Source organism: Anas platyrhynchos, chromosome 1 (assembly GCF_047663525.1).
Source record: "Anas platyrhynchos isolate ZD024472 breed Pekin duck chromosome 1, IASCAAS_PekinDuck_T2T, whole genome shotgun sequence".
Classification (NCBI taxonomy): Eukaryota; Metazoa; Chordata; class Aves; order Anseriformes; family Anatidae; genus Anas; species Anas platyrhynchos.
Window position 1 is genome coordinate 167436547 of NC_092587.1, and position 16405 is coordinate 167452951.

Below are 16405 nucleotides of genomic sequence, written 5' to 3' on the forward strand. Positions count from 1 at the left end.
TTGAAGAGCTCTTTGTACTATACTTTCTCTATATGCCAAGATTCATGAAGATTCATTTTTTGAAAGCTACCAAATGAATGGCATTGGTTGGCATGAGAAGCAGTTACTCAATTCTAGCTGAGAAAGTCTGAATCCTCTTTAGGGCTACCATACTGACTGCTATCCCATACTTCAAGAAAGATCCCTAGCAGAAGTCATCAATTGACAAAACAGTATAATAAACAAATACAAACACACACACACAGTTATATAAGACAGTAATAGATTGCATAGATTAAGTACATAAAATAAAACTATGATTTTTTATTATTATGTTATTCTTAAGTGTAGTAAAATTGTAGAGCTCTTCAGTGATTTTTTTTCATCCTTAGGAAGGAAGGAAGGAAGGAAGGAAGGAAGGAAGGAAGGAAGGAAGGAAGGAAGGAAGGAAGGAAAAGAGAAAGAGAGAAAGAAAGGAAGGAAGAATGAAAGAACGAAAGAACAAAAGAAAGAAAGAAAGAAAGAAAGAAAGAGAAAAAGCCACAATCCATATTCTCCTAGTCTGTGATTCCTTGCTTTATACAGTCATAATCAGTTTCTCAGAGAAGAGAATGAGATGTGGATGATCAGTTGAGATAATTTTGCTTTTATGAGCAGTGATACCTTCAGTAATTGCAGCATCAACTAGCAAGTTCTGCCTTTTCATGCATCTGGTGACAGAAAACGTTGCTGAGTCATTTCAGAGCAATGGATAGTCCTTTGTGTAGTCATTCAACAGCTCATTCATCAGAATCTCACTGATACATAACCTGAAGTACTCAAAAGCATCAGGCTAAATTTTGTTTCTCCCAGTTTTATGCTTTACCACTTGGAACATGGAGTCAGGGAGAATTATGTCATTAATTGATGGTGATCTGACATTAGGTGAATATCATAGGCATTTCCTCCTTGTAAAATTTCTGAAACAAACTATAAAACTGTCGTGATTCTGCTCAAGTGGACAGCCGAGCTCCACCGCAGCCGCTCTCTCACTCCCCCTCCTCAAAGAGGAATGGGGAGAAAATATGTGAAAAGGGCTCAAAGGTTGAGATAAGGTTGAGAAAGTCACACAATAATTATTGTAACGGGCAAAACAGACTCGGCATAAGGAGATAGTAAGATTTATTGCCTATTACTAACAAGCTAGAGAAGTGAGAAACAAAGGAAAGAAACCAAAAACACCTTCGCCCCCATCCACCCTCTTCCACCTCCTCCCCCCGAGCGGCGCAGGGGAACGGGGAAATGGGGGTTATGGTCAGTCTACAGCGCTTCTTCTCTGCCGCTCCTTCTCGGTCACTCTCGTCCCCTGTGCTGTGGGGTCCCACCCACGGGATGCAGTCCTTGATGAACTGACCCGACGTGGACTTCCCACAGGCAGCAGCTCTTCCAGAGCTGCTCCAGATATGGGTCCGTACCACGGGATCCATCCCTCAGGAGAAAACTGCTCCAACCTGGCTCCCCCATGGGCAGCAGCTCCTGCCAGGTCACCTGCTGCTGCGTGGTCTCCTCTCCACGGGCTATAGGTCCGGCCTGGAATCTGCTCCGGCAGGGGTCTTCCACAGGCGGCAGCCTCCATCGGTGCAGGGCCACCTGCTCCACCGTGGTCTCCTCCACGGGCTGCAGCGTGGAACCCTGCTCCACCGTGGTACTCCATGGGCTGCAGGGGGACATCCTGCTTCACCATGGCCCTCACCACAGGCTGCAGGGGACTTCTTCTCCGGCGCCTGGAGCACCTCTCCCCCTCCTTCTTCACTGACCTTTGCACCTGCAAAGCTGTTTTCTCACTCCTCTCACTCTCCCAGCCACTGTGTGGCGCAGCATTTTTTTCCCCTGTCTTAAATATGCTTGCACAGAGGCGCAAAACAACATCGCTTATTGGCTCAGCTCTGGAAAACAATGGGGCCCTTCCCAAACATGGGGCAGCTTCTAGATCCTTCTCACAGAAACCACCCCTATGGCTCCCTGCTACCAAAACCTTGCCACGTAAACCCACTACAAAAACCAAACAGAAAAACCCTACAGCTACTGTTTTTAACAGTAGTGAACTTACATAAAATGTTTGAAAATATTCCAAACCTTATCAGTCTGCTTCCTAAATATAAATTAATTTGTATAAACCTCTTAGGCTTTTCAGTCCTTTCTATATGCTGCATTCTATGCATTTTCACTTGATCATCCCAAATCTAAATGTATAAAGCTAGGTAATGTTTCTGAAAGGACTGTTGTTCACACCAGTGAACTTGGTCATCACCCACTATACTTACTCATGTTTTGGAAAATTCTTTACAGACTGCCCTTGTGAAGGTCACACATCACTAGCAATGGAATGGAGGTAATGAAACCAAAAGTCTGAACTCCCATCTCTGTTGTCCTGCTGAGATCTATGCAAGTACTGGTGATGTCATTTGCAGTTTCCCAGGCATATCAAGAAATTGGTTCATTAGTCCATTACATATATTTCTATCCAGAGAACTTTTCCCCTCTGAGCAGTCTTAGTGGAAATTTGGTGCAAATGCCACTGGTTATATTTTACTTAATTTTGTTGCCTGAAGCAAATAAAAAAGTTTGGAGAACCACTCATATAAGGATTATTTATTTATTTATTATTTATTATCTATTTATCTTAAATAATCTTTTTTTTTTTTCCTTTTTCTGTGTTCAAACATCAATTTTATTGATTTAATAGACATAAAGTAGCAGGAAAAAATATGTGTAATAAATGACAGGCTCCTATATAGGCACAAATCTTGCTACCTTTGAGAAGTATCATTTTATTTCAAAGTGGAACACTTGAACTTGAATTCTTTACAACAAAGTTCACCAAAGCTCAGCTGTCCCATCTGTTAGTTTTTTAAGTAGATGAGTAACAAAAAGATAAATATTTATGTCCTATGTAATTCTCATATACTGACAGAACTAATTATTTAAAATAAAATAATACGTTAGTTCTCAGTGCTAATGGAATTGATGTATTTATTTAGCCTGTCACTTTTTCAACAATCGAATCTGAGACAGCCTGCATTCAGAGATGAATTGCAGCTTTCATCCTTCATCCCTGCTGAAGTTCTTTGCCTGCATTCTGACATGATAAAAAGGAATAAAAAGAAATCTTATTTAAAAAATAAAATAAAATAAAATAAAATAAAATAAAATAAAATAAAATAAAATAAAATAAAATAAATAAAAAACCTATTTTGATCCTCACATCTCAGAAATAATAACTTTTAATCTGATTTTCTGTTGATGGTACGGTAATTATAAGACTCAAAAATGGAAAATGGTCATAACAAGCAAGAACATGGGAGTAGCCTAGGAGATAGCTATTTTGAAAATGTAATACTGAATAACAAAAAGTAAATCCTGTTCTCATATTTATGATACAGTGATACATGCTTCTCAGGGGAAATCATAAAAATGAAATTTAACCTTGATCTATAAAGACATTTTTTTTTTTCTCAGTCCTATGTACTTTGTCTCAGCCTTAAGTTCTTAAGTTTAATACTAGCAAAACAGTTTTTTGATATTAACAATTTATTATTTTCTTTCACACCGTTCTCATGTGAAAACTGCAAGATACTTTGTGCTTCCCAAAACACACATATTCCTGATAAGTTAATCAGAGGGCTGGAGCACCTCTCCTATGAAGAAAGGCTGAGAGAGGTGGGGTTGTTCAGCCCGGAGAAGAGAATGCTCCAGGGAGACCTTATAACAGCCCTCCATTTACTGAAAGGACATTTATAAAAAAGATACAGAATGGCTTTTTACGTGGAAAGATTTGCGTCACATTAAAGGGGATATATCAGAGTCCAATGTTTGCCAGTCACAGAGCCTTGCTAAGAGCTTGCACTGAGGCAGTTTCACAAAGTTGAACATATTTAATAAGGTGACAGACATAACAAATTCTGAATTGCCACGATAAATGCACTTATTGAAATGTTGCTAATGCATGATAATAGTGCTAGCAAAATGCTATCCTGGGTATTCCTCACCAAAGGCTGAAGACTCAGAGATTACCAAGACAGTGTCTCCATGGAGCAGAAGGAGAACAGTCCATTCTAGGTTCCACCTCTTCTAGGTTTCCAGTTTCTTCTTTCTTCCCCTCCAGCTCTTCTTTTCTCTTTATTATTTTTTTCCCCCACTGAATCTGAACACTCTTATATATAGCCTTAACTGTTCCCTCCCTGGGGTGACATTTAGCATGATTTGGGTGAAGAGTTTAGTACCATATATAGTCATATATGTTTAGCATATACTTCACTAAGCTCATTATCATATTCAGGGATGTGAACTTTAATTCTATGCATAATGAAGCAAAAGGCACCATGGGCTTCAAGACTCTGTTCTGTCATCAGAACAGGGCTGGCCCACCAACAAAAGACTATCTCCTTCAGCAGCCTCTTATACCAAGCTTGAAGATTTCCATCCACAGAGTTTGTGTAAGAGATAAACAGGAACAAGCTGCTCAATTCCCCTGTGCCCAAGGCCAGTGCTTATCAGTAACAATAACAGGTCTGCAAAGACAGTGATATTTTGTGTAGATAGTGATAGAACAAGGGGAGACTGTTTTAAATTAAAAACAAAACAAACAACAACAACAAAAAAACTTTCTGTGGAGGTGTTCAAGATCAGGCTGGATGAGGTTTGAGCAACCTGATCTATGTGCCAGGGCAGCATCCCTGCCCATGTCAGGGAAGATGAAATTAAATGATCTTTAAGAACCTTTCCAACCCAAGCCATTCTATGATTCTACAATGATTCTATGAAGATCATAACAGTGATATGTATTTTGGTGCTTTATTATAACTGTTATAGGTTTATGTCTTCATGTTTAAGAGCATAACAGTGCTGTTACAACAATTAATAAGAATTACAGAAAATATCACAGCACATCAAAATTTTTAAATTTCATTTTGTTTTATATTTTGATGAAAAAATACATATTTTCTGTTATTTGTGTATAACCATTTATTACTGAAAGCTTTTATTGATACTATCTCTATTACTTCAACCACTGGAATACTCAAAGTACATTAATTTTGAAAATTCTCATTACAGTTCATTATAATTCATGAGATAAATTATTGATTTTTCAACCACATCTAGAAGTCACTGGAAATGTTTTATGTCAGAGATCAAGTAAACAAGAAAAATGGAAAATACCTGCAATGAATAAAACTCCATTAAAAGTGCTTTCTCAATATGAATAATAATCTCAGGATAAAATAAATAGAACACATAATATCACTTTTTTTTTTTTTTTTTAAGCTTGATTAATGGAAGTTCTTCCCTGCTCAAACAAGTGGTAAGGTCTATATTTGGAATGGCAGTTGTTATGAATACCTCTATTTTCTGACATAAATCATGATGTACATCATTTGAAATTTTGTGTGCTTAATCTCAGAAAGACTTTTGGTTCCAGAACTTTCAAAAGAAAAAGAAGATGGTCTGTTTTATTTTCATATATCCTGTAGATATGAAAAGATATTTATTTATGATGCCATTATATTTGTTTAAGTACTGGTTACCTGAACACTTCCAGTAGCATTTGTAGAATTTTATAAATAGCTAATTAATTGGTGTGTATTCCTGTGTGAGAGTTCAGCCACTCTGTCATGACCAGAATTAAAGTACACAGTTGCCTCTGTTTTTGTGCTTTGAGGCTTTGCAGCTCCAATAGCTAAATAAATTCTATACTACATTTGGGATGAGTTCAATGTTCATAATTTGAATAACTGTTTCAGGATTACTATCTCAAGTGAGACACTGTAAAAGTATTAGTCAAAATTTGGTATACTGAAAGACACTATGAACAGGAGTCCCCACAGTCTTCTGTCAATTCATCTCAACCTTGACCTGCAACCCCCTTGATATTCCATCTCTGGCCTTCCCTTAAGAAAAAACTGACAACTGTGCCAAATTGTGACAGATGTGTTGTTGATATGGGCACTTTTCCCCCAGGAACTGTATAATTATAAGCATAAAATAAATATAAGACAAATGAATCAGAAACTACAGTTTAAGACAGAGATTTCAACTGTGACCCAAGATAAAAGAACAGTTCCAAAACATAAAATAAGACTTATATTCTCATCTCAATACATCTGCAGACATCAGTACTTTAGATACTCCTACATGTTTATTCTGAGTAAAATATAGTTTTGATCTCTTACAAAAGCTGTGTTAAGGATTTTTTTCTTTCTTTTTTTTTTTTTTTTTTTGGATTTAGCTGTTCACCTTAGTCCATAAATCTGTATGTGTTGTCCTCTAGAGTTTGTTTTTTTCAAACTTTATTCCTAGTCTGTTTTGGGATTTCATTAACAAATGTTATCTTCATCTTTTTAGTTGCTATTTAGTTATTGTTTTAAAATTTGTTCCATTTTCCCTCTTCTGCAATATTTTTTCTTCCCATTGTTTTAAAGCTGTTTTCTCTCTTTTCTAATCTTAGATGTGATCCATCAGCCTTTTTAACTTTAATGTTCTTTTTCTTTCCTGATGTGGTCCATGTCTGTCTCTTCAAATGCACAAATATTCTTTTTTCTCTTTTTTTTTTTTTTTTGGTAATTTTTATCAATTATTTATAACACTTTTTCTCTTCCTTTCTCTTTATTTTTTACATCACTATATTACTAAATATTCCTTCAGAATACACAGTTTTTTCTTTTTTTTTATTTTCTGTTGTTCATTTGTTTGTTTTTCCAGTTTGTATTTTATTTATTTATTTATTTATTTATTTATTTATTTTAACATGGAAAACAGCTAGTTAATTCTATTATAAACATCTTGGTGATAAACAGAAAAAAAAAGAAAAAAAAGAAAAAAAAGAAAAAAAAAAGCTTCCTATTTATTTATTTCAGTTTTGCCAGACAATGCTTACTATAAGGATTACTGTAAAGACTACTTAGACTACTTGTCAATTGTGGTGAGAAAAGGAGTGAACTGCCATAACAATTCTAGGTCATTTTTTAATTTAGTGGCAGTAATACTTCAACATGAATGTGATAATGACATCAAATGTAACAGCACAGTAGCACAGTAGAACCTGAAGATTACTAGTTCAAGGGCTCTTTGTGTACAGAAAAGCCTAACAGGACCAGCAGTAGTCATTCAGGCAAATGAGGAGTTATTGCAAAGACTTTCAGCAGAGCATTTTGACTATGATGGATAAAAACTATGTATACTACCTTCTTGAAGAGCACCACAGCATAACTGAAGGATCCTTTGCATTAGGTGCCTTCTTCAGTCACTGTAGGTCTTCTAATATGTTATGGGTATCCAGACTTAGAATCTTAAAAGCATTTCTGGCTCCCATCATATCCACTTAGCTTATACAGTCTCATACTCCTTTGTTACTTCCACTGTGTTATTCAGGAACAGGGCACATGAGAAAACTGAATACTAGTCTATACGTATAGATATATAGGTATAAGATTTGCAAGGGCCTGTCTGAAAGTGGGTTTGAACCCTTCTTCAAGAGGACTGAAATAAATAAAACTTTAAATAAAGCAATCACATTTGTCACAACATGGAGACATCTTGATTTGCCTTGAATTTGCAGTTAATGTAATGCAATAGAGCATGTATCAATACAGCAGTAGTATTTTGAACTGCCTTGATATATTTGGAAGAGTAACCAGAACAACCATGTAAATGTCTCCATTTAAAACCAATTCTAGTGAGGTGGGGTTTAAAATGACTTAGTTTTAAAACATGTGGATGAAGAAAATGCATTCAGAAGAGGTTGAGCAGAATGTGTAGCTGCAGAAATACAGCTTAGGAATGGCTTAAAAGCTTTAAATGCTGGCTTCAATAATAAAGCCACTCTATTGATGTGGAATGGTTTCCTTCAACCAGAACAAAAGTTGAAAATATGTGAAATGAGGAAGTGATACAAATTGTTTGGAGGAGAGAAAAGGGAGATGGATAAAGATGTCAATAATAATAGTCCTGGCTCCTTGAAAACCTCGTCTGAGACCATTTCAGTCTGGTTTGACTCTTAACTCCCAGTGAGAACATCCTTACTTAGGGTCACATACACGTAAGTAGAAGGAGAAAACAAGGGACAGAGAATGAGGATAACAGACAGGAAGAACAGAGGGAGAAAAGAAACATCAAATCCTGTTTTTCTGTCAGGATGCAAAAAAGCTTGTGATGGCCATGTTCTCAAGGGCTTATTGTTTCTTACCAATCCATCTGCAGGAAAACAGGCTTTGTGTCCTTTGTTCTGTTGCTTAAGATTTTGTTTCCTTGCTTTTGAGATATAAAGAAACGATATCTAGGAGGAACTATTACCCTTGCAGAACTTAGAAATATATTTAAAATAATAATAATAATAATAAAAAATATATTTGACAAGGTATTACTCTTAGCAAAAGTGCTGACATTAGCAGTGATTCATGAAGTTTATTGCTGCTTATCCAGGCTAGTAAGCACAAAACTAGATACCACTGAATAAGTCTTCTTAAGAAACAAGCAAGCCAAGCATATTACCGGGGACTAATATTGAATTATTTGATTTTAACTGAGGCAGAAATGGTTCCTCAAATGCTGCACATATGTGCCTTTTTCATTTTTACCTAGTTGCCCTTAGAATTTCTAAAGCATTTTCTCTGTACAGTTGCAAGACATTCATTTCATAGCAGACACCAGTTCTCTTAACTCTGAGTGTTTGTGTAGTCTTCAGAAATTTAATGTAAAAATATAAAATAAAAGTTCAACTTCCCATTAAGATCCTGACATATGGAAAAGTTGCAGAATTTAGACTCTTTAAAGGAATTTTCATTACTAAAAGTGTAATTTCACTAAGGGGTGTCTGTAATTTTCTAATTCCAGAATGTTTGTTGTTGTTGTTGTTGTTGTTTTCCCTCACAAAATTCTCTTTAGTTAGTGATATTTCTGAAGAAAAAGTAGTATAAAATCTAATAAAAAAGGCAGTAAAACAGTAGTAAAATTCATCATTAATGCAGAACTCAAGCAATTATAAGTGTTTTCAAATAAATTTTGTGGGCAACATGGCCTATTTCTTTTTTCTCTCTTTCCCTCCTCCCCCCCCCCCCACTTATTTTTCCTTCTTTTTCATAGACATACTTTGATGTATTTAATCTGAACAGAGCAGATAAACTGAGAAAGGTAAAATACTTTTCCAGACAAAAACATCCACGGTGAGAACCTGCAAGTTAGATGACAGTGAAATTCCATGCAAACTAGATTCTCTTTTTGGAGGATTGAATAGAATAACCACAAGATGGCTCCCCAGCTTTTTCATTTATTTTATTTATTTATTTTTTTTTTATCGAGCCATTTTCCACTGAAGGCATTGATTATCTTATAGAAGTCTGGAGTACAGCTGAACAGACTGTGGATTAGAGCCTTGTCTAATAAAATAATAGCTATTTTTACATTAAAGCCCTGGAGATCTCTTTGAAAGGTAATTCTGTTACTTTAATTTCTGTACCCCATAAAAGGCTGTTATCTAGTTTGTGCCTCTGTTCATTTTTTTCTAACATACAAAGATTGGTTCAGAGAATTCAAACTGATATGGAGTTTAAGCCTCCTGCTTTTAAAGGCTAAAGCAGCTTATGCTCCTAAGATTTCTAAGTTTCTAAAAGTATTAGGAATTTGAATTATACATATGAATATTTTTATTTCATTTTCGTTGGCCATTAATTTTTAAGAAGTGAAAGTAAAATAAGATGTGAACAATGATATAAAGATTTTATAAGGGGACATTCCCAAAACTGGATATTTATTTTATTCTGTTGAAGTTATGAAATCACACTGTCCTCAAGGAAAATAAAGTGTTGTTTGTTTGCTTGCTTTTCATTTATTTTTATTTAATTTATTCAGAGCAAACAGTTTTAAAACATTTGGGACTTTATTCATTTATTTACTTAATTAAAAAAAAAAAGTAATACTTTTAATTTGATAATAACAAAATGGTATTAGCTTCATTAATCACTTATTTCTCTCTATACATATAATAGGAATAATAAAACCAATTAAACAATAAACACAACCTAATTCAAGACTGATAGTGAACTATGATGTGGATTGCCAGCTACCTTAAATTTAATCTGTGTCATTATGCTAAAGTGTTTCCCAGATACTAGGACATTAAACCCAAAAGGAAAATTCCAAATGCCAAAAAAGTTGTTTGCATTCCATTTTATGAAGTCCCTCCTATTGCGGATTTTAAACATCTTCTGGAGTAGGTAGAAGGGAAAAAAATAAAAATAAAAAAAAGTGTGAATACTTGAAACACATGAAGTATCATAAGAAGCATTAGCACTTTCTTGAATTATTCATTAATTTCATTTATACAATATATACTGGAATAACAATTTGTAGAGTAGGCTTAGCTTCACAGAAAGAAGCTATGGGGGTGTTGCTTTATTATAAATAGTAACAGTCATTTCTGAAAAAGAATATTTCCTTAAACTCCTTGAGTAAAATACTATCCCTAGAGAAAACAAAGAAAATTACTCCATTGGCTTTATGAACCATAATTTCACAACTTATTTTTATTAGTGTTTATACTATTACATATAATGTTTCTTTTAATTTGTTCCGGGGCAATACAAAAATATTAAAAATTATAAATTGAATTTATTTAACTCAGGCAAATATTCTTTCCACAATTAAAATGTTACTCAATTGCAGGGAAAACAAACAAACAAACAAACAAAAACAATTAAAAAAAAAAAAACAGCGATAACACAGAGGTAATTATACCCTTGTCTAATCCATTCACAGGGCACACAGAGAGGCTCTCTCTCAGTCATGCACATCTGCTTTGGATTTCTCCTGCCAATCAGTATGGACTGAGAAGTTTTATATATAGCATAGCTACAAATATTTATTAATATTACTTACCATTAAGAAGACAGTTGACAAATAGAACATACTTTTGTGTAAAATAAATGTTGGAAAATTATAGATTTTCGTAAGAATGAATGACAGTGTAATTAAAAAAAAAGGGGGGGGTGGAGATATTTTAATGAAGTGTATATTAAGCTACTCTTTCTACATGACATTTTCTTTAAAATAAATGAACATGTGTATCTTATTCCATTAAATCATACTTAAAAGTAGACAGCAGTGAAATATTTGAAGTCTATGTAGTTTTCATTCAGCACTCAACGGAGTTGAGTTTGATAGAATTTTATCTGCAATTCTCTGAAATTCATGGAAGATTTTGATTGTGATGATTTCAGTGTGTTTGAGATCAGCAAGGGATAGGTACTTGAAAGTAATCTTTAACAAAAGCAAAATTGCAGCCATATGTTTTGATTTAAACATCCTTAACCCACTGAATATATTGTATTACAAATCTACTTAGAAAACTATATAAACTTATTGTTTAAACAAATAAGCTCCATTATTTTATCTTCAAAGACTAAAAATAACCTGTTTTATCTTACATATATATAATTGAGTAGAAACTATATTCGCATTATCTCTTGTAAACAATGGAAATGATAAACATTTCTGTCTAGTTTATGGGATTTTGATATTACATGCAAAAGTTTTTAGTGCATTGTGCTAACAAAGGTTTGTTTCAGTCACTGGCTTTTGTATAACTAGCTTATTGATTTCCTTAAGAAAGATAGAAGCTTTGTAAGTTTTTTTTTTTGTTTTGTTTTGTTTTTTAATTCTAAACAGACATATGACACAAATGAATGCATTGTGCATGGTACTGGGTGAAAATTGATAGATAATTAATTCTCCAGAGCACCACAGTGAAAGTATTTCTCCATCCCCTTCAAATAATTTATGAGCAAAAACTTCTTACACATTGCAGGTAGAATTCAAATTGGTCCTTTCTACTCAAAGCAGAATTGTGTTAGATTTAGTCACTGAGTTGAACAAGAGTTCCTAGAACTGAGCTATAACTTTTTCCCTGTTTCCATAGGAACACATCAGCATAATGAATATGGAAAAAATGCTGCTTTAAAATAATCTCCATTTTGAACATAAGAGGAAAACAGATTTTTTTTTGTAAAGTAGTAATTATGTTAAAGTATCCCATTTTCTTACTAAATCCCATTTTCTTACTAAAACATCAATTCCTAGAACAGCAGTTTCCATTAAAGAGGGAATATTGGTAGTAGTAGCAGCAAGACAACCAAAATTCTCCAGCTACTGAGTCAAGTTTATGGATAGAGCCTTAACATATCATGTTTTCCTGAAGACAAAACCCAAAAGTTTCTTAAGGACATAATCTAAAAGTTTCCTACAGTTTCAGACCTCTTGCTACTTTGCAGTACAGCATAGTAGCTGCAGAGTTGAGATTTGATGTTCTTTTGAACATTGGCAGTCTACTGGAATATTGGTTTGTCTTTTTGTTGCATTCTATTTGTGACTAGCACAGAAAGTTAGTGCAAATGTTAGTGCAAAAAAAACTGTATTCAAACAGTTGATTTTACATTGTTGATAAATAGTCGATAAGGGGAAAAACAAACAAACACATACAAGAAAACTGACTCCTGCACTGTATTTTTTGTGTATTCAAAACTATTTTGTTCTATCCAATTATGAATTTTATCTTAGTCTCTGAACAGAGAATGTGAATAATGACAACCAATTGCCAAAGAGGTTTCACAAGCTATTGTAACAGTCTAAAGAGAAACTATAGCTTTGCACTACAAGAGCAGTCCAAATTAAAAAGACCTATGGAATCATATGTTCTTTCATGATATCTGCGTATTATTGTATTGCTAATACTTTTTGAGTAACACAGATACTTTTTGAGCAACATCTTACATGTCTTTTAAATATTAATGGCATACTATCTAACATTTGTTAATATCCTCACACTTCCAGTAAAATGAGTAAATTAACTTACATTTGATTATTAATTTAATGAACTTAACTAATATAACCTTAAAATTATACATTTTTATTTGCCCTTAACAGGGTTGGCAGGTTTATCTTTGCACTTGTCTTGCTTCAGGTGCAGTGCTTTTGAAAACAGTAGACCTTTCCAATGGTTTCTTTGTAATGTAAAATATAACATGATTTTGTGACAGAAAAAATAAAAAACAGATCATGCCCTTGTCTCCTTTATAATTACATCTGGTTCAGGTTATCTTTTCTAAGGAAAAATTTTGGGAGATTCACTGGACTCCTAATTTACTTTTACATATCTGAAAGCAGATTTTTTTTTTTTTAAATGTACCTCTATCTTTTAATGTCATACTTTTATCTTATACCTTTGAAACATTACATGGGCATATCATGCTCTGAAAAAGGTATGGGCTTAACATTTGGTTTTATAGGATTTTGATTATGAACTTGGAGAGATGCTATTCTGTCTATTGGTGTTTAATGAAAAACCATTTTATCCAATTAAATTTATCCAATTATTGGACAACCAGAAAGGACATTTATTGAAATACAATACATTTTGAACATTTTCCTCCCACATGAGTCTGTGAGAGCTTAAAAAAAAATAAAATCAAACAACCCCCAGCATTTAAAAAAATCAAAAAGACAACAATGACAAACAACAACAACAACAACAACAACAACAACAACAAACATTAGCACAGGTTTTTCTTCGATAGTCTGAAATTTCACTGTTATTTTATTATCAGGTTGTTCGTCAGGATCACCATTTAGGTATGGTAAGAATACTCCCATGACGAACAAAAGAACGATCACACTTAGACTGTAACTAATTTCCTGGACTTGAAAAACAGTAATTCCTAGCAGGCACAATTGTTTTAATTAGAAACAAGATGGATTTATTGTCCTTATTTCTACTCCAGTCTGTTTCAGTGACATGGTAAAATGATCAACCTAGGTAACATTTAAGTTATGTCTGGGAGAATGAATCCTAGTTATTTAGTTTAAAGATGCTGTTTTATATCCCAGACAATAACTTGCTGTTTCTATAATAAATGGAAGAAACTATAACATATTTGTTGCTGAAAACTTTTTGATTTTTTTTTTCAAATAAGAACAGCCTGCATACAAGAGATATTTGGTTCTAGTTTACTTAAGAGAAATTTCAGTGAAGCAGAGACTATTACTAAGTAATATGAATGACTATTCATCAGTAACAGCAAAACATGACTGAACAACAACAACAAAAAAAATAGTTCATCGAGCACAGATGCACAAAAAAAATGCAAAATTTTTCACTAACCTGTTGTATTTACACAACCCTATATAAATACTTCTCAGAAAGATAAGACAGTTCTTACTGTTTTGGTTATAAACTCAGAAGTATAGCATTGCTTATTAGGGAAGCTCTTAAACCATCAGAACCCTTGCTGAGAAAAAGATTTATGGCTAACCTTTGCTAGGTCAGCGACAATAAAACTGGGAAAGTGTTTTTTAGAGAAAAGGCAGTCAGGTGATACAACATGAAATTAGATATGTTGCCAGACTCAGCAGGTAGCTGATAATATGATTGAAATTCAGGTTATCTATAAATAGAAAACAGTACCTAGTATGTAGTCTGGGTCATAAGGAAGACACTTTCTTGTGTGATGTTTTCAGCTCTGTGCATTTGCTTGAAATATCATATCACACACATTATTTTTTATCCACCATGACACAGACATGTTCCATTGTCCAACATTTCTAGCCATAAATTTCACGTGTGTTAATTAGTGTTGTCTACATTGGTGCTGAATACTATTAGTACAGTCATTGCATTTCTATTAAAAGAAAGATCCAATGGTCTTGCAGATGGGATCTATAACTCATCGCTAAAATATCCTCAAAGCAGATGAAGGATTGACTGGATTAAGGAAATTTGGAGAGTTTTCAACACTGACTAACTATCCTTGTAAATTAAATGAAGGAATGAAAGCTTTGAGAATTCATCAATCCCTAAATTATCAGCAGCTGGAGTATATCAGATGAAAGACATTTCTTATATTCCATACTTTTTTTCCTTACTGGACAGAGATGCTGCTCTAAATAGAGCTAATATAGCTCAAGAATGACTTTTTTTTTTTTTTTTTTTTTTTTTTTAATTCTTATGGTGACTGTGGAATGTAAATTCCAATTAGCCTGCTAGCACTGATTGTGGCCATGGGAAATTAAAGTATTTAGATTAAGAGTAATAGGGAGAGTAAAATATGATTTCTGTCTGAATTCCTGCTTGTAGCTATCAAGTGTGGAGACCACAGCCATTAAGACTACATCAATTAAATTAAACATGCCCATGACTACTCCCTGGCACTGAAGTCAGTTATTAAAGAAGGGTGCACATGAGGTGTGTTAAACTCTTTTACTCTCCAGAACTGTTCATCCATATTAAATTGCTTGTTAGAAGTGATCCTTTATTTGTATTTACTACCCAACTGTACTTGGGAAAATGCTGTCTGGCCAGGGCTGAAAATAAGACAGCATCTATTCTGAAAGCTTACAATTTATCTGGACTGAAGAGAACAGACTGCCTGAAAGCACCTGGGAAGTGAGATCGTCTGATCATACATATGCATCTGTATGTATATGCATCTGTGATTTCCACATCTGATTTAGATGTTTAGACTGTCTTTATAATCAATGGATCGTCTAGGGGAATGATTCACTCTACCATAAAGCAGATACTTAACATTATCAGATTAATTGTTCCTTGCAAATGCCCATTTTTCTCTCCTTGCTATAAGGATAATCCAGGAAGACAAATATACATGTCTCTATTGTAAATATTTAAAGATAAGACAAATGAATCCCACACTAAGTGCATGAAGATGGGCTGACTGAATTTATGTCTTTGTGTATATGTGATTCAAATTCAGATGGAGTAAAGTTCAGACTAATAGAGGATGCCAAAAGATTTCTATGCATCTAAGACTTTCTATCATGGATCCTCATTTTATTTTCTGCAGTAAGTCCATGATCTTCTGATTCTGCATTGGAAAACCAAAATCTAACAATAAGTCTAATTTAAAGAACATATTTATTGTAATTTTAGAAGCTTATTTTCAGCTGTTGACTTTTATTTACTCATAAATAATTAAGAAATTGAAAATAGATACAGTAAGTGTAATTTTCCATTCATGAAGAATAAAAGAAATGAATAAAATATTTTTTCAGGCCCTGTAACTCTATAATAAAAGTAGAAAGGCAAGGTGTTTATCATGCAGGTAGAAAATATCTCTTGAAACAGTCCAAGGTTATACATGTTTCAGGCATAAAGCAGTCAAAAATATACACACTAAAGCCAAGGTCACCTATGAAGTAAGATTTCATGAAGTAAGATTTCTTTAAGTGAACAGAATTTGCAAGTATGAGCTGTGGATGACACAGACATCACAAGTCCATCATACCTGATAGCCTCCAAGCTAATCATTAAATAATACATCTGTGTTAATGATATATATATATATATATATATGATATAGCGATATTATGGTTAAAATACTAAAAT